We start from the raw sequence: 6,092 nt of genomic DNA, 5'->3' as shown, positions 1-6,092 counted from the left end.
GAGTGAAGCTGTCCTGCTGTTTGAGCTTAGACTCGACCAGAGCAGCGCAGATCACAGGCTGGTTTGCAAAGAAAACACACGTTTGTTTCCTGTGCTGACAAAGTCGCTGCTTATTTGCAGCTAAAATTAGATTCAAATGTATTGGTGGACCCAATATTGGTTTTTCCACATGCACGCTAACTTAGGCAGCTTATTTGGCTGGGTGACGCTGACAGCCACATCAGACATTTGCAATTTTGTATTCCAGGTTACTGCGCTAGCTTTGACCATCGGTGTAGACATTCGAAAAATCCAGAAAATACCAGTCAAGGAATATGATTTGTCTTAACAGTTCATCCCAAATCTATCATCATGGATTCATCCTCATATGGTTAAAAACCTGGATATGACTATATGACAAAGGATGATATTTTGAGAAGTGTATAAGTGGTCTTGTGTTAATACAATGGGGGCCAATGTTGCTTGGTTACCAACGTTCCTCAAAATATCTTCTTGTTTTTACTGCATGGTTTAACTAAATTAACAAAGTGTGGTTTACGTTCTTAAAGGGAACAGATTATTCCAAACCTGTATACATTTCTTTGTTCTGATAAACACAAAGGAAGATGTTTGGAAGAATGTCAGTAACCAAACAGATCTCATCCCCCATTAACTCCCATAGTATTTATTTTCTGAAATATGGCAGACAATGTTCTGTTTGGTTACTTTCTTCCCATCTTCCCAATATCTTTCTCTCTGTTTATCAGAACAAAGACATTTATACAGGTTTGGAACAACCTGAGGGTGAGTAAACGAAGGCAGAATTTTCATTTTTTTCATTCACTATTCCTTTAACCTACATTTACTGTCCCCGCTGGCACACAAAGTTCTTTACTTATTCATCAGGACTTGCTTTCCGCCTGCTCTTGACCTGTGTGTCTGTGATATTTTACAAATCTACATTTTGAATGTTTGTACAGTACGATTGAGTGAGATTCATACAGACCATAAAACACAAATCATAGGTCACCGCCTGACGTTTAAACATCGCGCACCACAAAATGGGTATTGAAATGTGCATAAGTTATTTTTGAAGCATACATCTGCATTTACAAAAAAGTAGCGTAAATATGGGTGCACCAAATACGTGGACACTATTGATATACTGTGTAGGCAACTGAAATATGTTCATACACACACTCACCTCTTGCCATTTTAAACATGTATAACTTTCTTTCTTCTGTGGAACACAAAAGAAGATAACAATGTCGGTACCCATTGATTTCAATTTTATGGACACAAAACCAATGCACATCAAATGGGTACCGCCTTTCGATTACCAACATTATTTGCTTTGAAATGGTTTGAAATGACAAGAGGGCGTGTAAATGATGACAGAAGACATTTTGGGTGAACTATCACTTTAATATGAGTTTTATGCATGAGGTCCCAGACATGGGTTGGATTAATCTGGACTGTGAATAATTGCTTATAAATTGCAAATAATTTTTTTTTCTCCAACATGGTGTAGTAAGCTGTCTTCTCAATGAAAAAACCTTGAATACTTGATTAAATCATGCATTTTTTATAATTATTTTATAAAATTCAACCAAATGTATATTCACATTAGAATTTTAGTTGAGTAATAAAATCAGCTGATATTTGAACCCGTGACCTCTCACGCTAAAGTCTCAAGATCACAGCATTTCACCTTATCTACAATCAATAAACCATGCAATCATGTCTACAATGAATATTTTATAAAAGCCATGCAACGTACGTACACATGAAAATCAATGTAGACGGTTTCAAAGTGAAACAAAAATCGTTACTTCTCATGCACGCATTCGGGGACTGCCTGTGTGGCAAACAATTTGCAAACAATAGAGTGCCTGTAGATTATTACCGAAAAGAACCGTTACTTGGCTAAACCAATATTTCATACTTACACTTCGATACCAAGATCAACCGCTTGATGTCTTATCAATGTACCATACGGTTTCTTTAAAGTCACTTTGAATTCAAACGGGAAAATTTTAAGTCTTTCACACAGTCTTGCAGTGATTATTATAAATGGTTTAACCGTGCACGCCACAATTTTTTCAAAATTAATTTGCACTTGTATTCTTTAATCAAAGACATTAAGCTCCTCCCCCCTCTCAACAACAACTCGTACCCTATCATGACATCAGCAACAAAAAAGAGGTAGGACTATATTGACTGTCCAATGGCCGGGCATTTTAGCCTTCGCCCTCCAGGCCCAGCTCACAACAAACCAATCAAAAAGGGAAAGGCAAAATACAGCCCGCCCTACATTTTTTCTAAATTCAGAAGGATATACGTCACTTTGCGGAAAAAGAAGTCAATCGCAACTTCCGTTTCATGGTGACTTTAAATCCATCAAAACAACATTCAACCAATTGTTTATTACATAAAAGGAACATACAAACATATTCAACAAATCGCTTATTTAATACAATTATTATACAATAATATATTTTAATATAAACATAAAGTAAATTAAATATAAATAGTTCTATTGTTATACACCTAGCCAAACAAAGACCGGAGGTTAACTGCAGTCCAGGCACGCACGTCCAATTGAGCGGTCTATAAATGACGACTGTTTGGTAAACAGGGCCTCTTACAACTTGAACACGCTTGCGATATATTAAACAATAATAGTTGTTAAATGTGCGTTAAGAATGATACATTTGGGGGAAATTTGACCACGTTCCCATTAATAAATCCCCAAACCACGCTAAAAAGCAAAAAACACACAGAGAACCTACTGTTAAGATGAGCATTTTGCTTTCTAACTGAATTAGCTCCACACTAACTGTCACACACACAGACACATCATCGCACCGAGGACACGCTACCTGCTGCTGCCTCACTCTCGTAACCATGCCGACCACACAGATGGCCAATCCAATCTATTCCAATCAGAACAGCGGCCTCCGTCACTCTTGCGAGGGAATTATTAATAGCCGTCAACCCCAGAGCCACATCAATCTCTTCACAAAGCCATCATCAGCCGAGCTCATAATCACCCGGGCTGATGAAGCTCTCGTCTCATTGGACGGACGAATGACTCTCCACGACCTCAGAACATCTCGATGTCGGGCCTAAAAAGGCTCCCGGACTCATTACGTGCCCGTGCGAGATGTCGGTCTGTACACGTTGGAATCAGAAAACCCTGGGCCGATGTCACTTGGCAATCTTTGTAGAGTAATGAGAATTTTTGTGTCGCCAGTGGCTTCGTATTTAATATACATTTAGCTTCAGGAGCGTCTGGATGGATGGATTTGTCGTCCGCATCCCTTTTTTCATTATTCCCGTTTGTCTTTATGTGTAAGGTGGCCAAGTGAGTATTTTTCTCCACAAATTTATAGTTGCAAACATTTGGAATAATAATTACCTCGCTCGGCGGAAGCAAGTATGAACGTGATATCAAAATCTGTTGCTATCTTACTGCTTGGGGAGACGGGGATGAAGGAGCAAGTTGCCTTGGCAACCGAAAAGACTTGAATGCTCATTCAGAGCATCAAATTAGATTTTTGTGGCCAACCGGGTTCGTTTGCACAGACTTTTCCAGCTGATGAGCCGCCATTGACGCTTGTTTAATATCTTTAGAGATGTCAAAATGAGATCCAAAACAGAAGCCCTGTGACTTTGTGTGGAGTGTATAGAGAGAGTATTTGCCAAGCTTGATAATCTCGTTTCCACTTTCGTCTGTTTATCTCTCCGTGGCCTCGGATGGAGCCATAAACGTGGCCCACTCAAAGGAGTGGGCAATAATTCACACCATCATTTGGGAATCCAGCTAATGCCTATGTCTACAAGCACAGCCCACCAAGTTGTGATTGGTTATACAAGACGTTGTTTCACATGGTCATAAATGTGGGATTATTTCAGGGCCTGTTTGCTTTGCACTCATATAAAACTTTTTTATTGTGTTTAAACTGGAACTATTTGACGTCAAGTGTTTTTGTGATTTATTGCGTTTAATCGCTCCGAATGTTCTTAAAGGTCAAAATCTGATGAATGGCTTTCAGATTGTGATTGACACTCTCATATAAGGGTGAAGATGGTAATGCTTGTTTCCGATCATTTAATCTGACACATTTCATTTGGATATGTCCTCCAGACTTTAAGCCTTTTTAAATAGTGATTTAACCAAACAGGGGGAGGATGTTTTCATTTTTTCATTCGTCTGTTTGTCACCAAGGCGTTCATGTTTTCTCAGAGAATGTAATGTTTAAATTGGGATTGGCTGCTCTTATGGCATTTTTAGGGTGATTTATGCTATCTGGTGGTTTTGAAAGCCACTGGTCACCATCCACTTTTGTTTAAAATGCTATTGAATGAACATCCAAACATCCCTTGTTGTGTTTGATGGATTAATCCAAATCATCTGAAATGAAGTCATGTGTTTTTTCACATATATACATTTATTTCATGCAGTATGAAACAAACATAGACTGTAAAAACTGATTTCCCACAAAATACAGTAAAAAAAACAGCAAATTCCAGAAAAAAACAGCAAATGTAACCAAACATTTTTTTTCTGGTGGCCCAGCTGCCAGAAAATGTTATTTTTTTACAGGACTTTTTACAGTGATATCATTTTAATTTCAGAGCATTTTTTTAAGCAGTCTGTCCTTTCTTTGTAACTTTTAACACAGGGATTCCTCAACTTCAGATACTGCTGCGATGACATTTACATTTAACCATTTCATTTACATTTATAAAGTATAAAATACTGTACATGTAATGTGAGTTGTGATATAAATTGCATATCATCTGCCGCAGTTTTCGATTTTGATAAAATTATGGAATGGTTAAATGTAAATTGTCAATCCTGCTCCATCAGCACCGTTTATATTGTAATACAGTTTTTATTTTACTACGGTAATGCTGAGATGAGGCATAAAGCCTAAACAGTAGTATCTGAAGTTGAGGGAGTTACATAGAAAGGACAGACTGCTTATAAAATGCCCTGAAACCAGGGTGAAACTAAAATAATATTTCTGAATACCGTGTACAAAGACTTTTAGAGATGGGCCTGGCCCAAAACAGCAATGTAATGCATACTAAATGTATATTGCGAATGCTCACTTATAAAAACATATTTTTATAATTAGAAACTTGCGAGCATAGAAAATATGCTATTACTTGTGCTCATATTGATTTAGAACCGTGTGCATATTTAAACTCCTATGATATCCAGATATATCTAGAGATATCAGAGATGTCATCTGTTAAAACAATCACTAATAATGTGATTGTTTTGATCATCATCATCATCAAGTCAGTTGCACTATGTGAGTTAGTAAGACATTTCAGAAAACACCTTTTTTATCTTAATTTATGTAAGGAATGAACTAAAATAGTATGTTTAATGCATAATGTCTATATTATTTAAATGAAACTCCTAGATCCAAAATTGCCACGACTGTATATACTATAATTGTAATTAAATACAGCTGCATGCATTGAATTACATTATAGTATGTCTCCATCTTGTGGTCAAATAGAAAGACCAATGAATTCAGGTGATAAGATTTATGAAGGATTTCCATAATAATCTCAAACACCACCAACTAGATCAAAACTTGGAAATTAGACCAGGAACAGAAAATTACTTCCGTTCGAAACGCTGTGAATGAATAATATACGGATAATATACAGATATACAACGAGAAAACATGTGGGCATCCTTCAAGTGTCACTAACCTGTTACAATTATTATTAAAACTGTTAATATTTGTAGTGGTATAGATACATGGTTCTCAACTAATAAGGGGTCACAGGGGGCGTATATTTGATACATTTCCCCTCATCAGTGTCTCCATGGTTCCTCTTTGTTGTTGCTTGGCAACCATTTTATCTGGCTGATGAAGCAAACATGGAAGACTGCGTTATTAAAAATCATCCAATTACACGAAAGCATAATTATAAGTGTTGAAATGTTGTGAGATATCCTCTCAATATTCCTTTTATTATAATCATAAAGAGTGTAAATGTGGGGCATATTAGACACTTCTTTAAAATGGCCTTACAAATATTTACTAACGTAACCGTAGATTCAATAACACAGTACTGCACGG

This window comes from Barbatula barbatula, assembly GCF_947034865.1.
Source record: "Barbatula barbatula genome assembly, chromosome: 22".
In the NCBI taxonomy this organism is placed as follows: Eukaryota; Metazoa; Chordata; class Actinopteri; order Cypriniformes; family Nemacheilidae; genus Barbatula; species Barbatula barbatula.
This window is presented reverse-complemented; position numbering follows the sequence as displayed.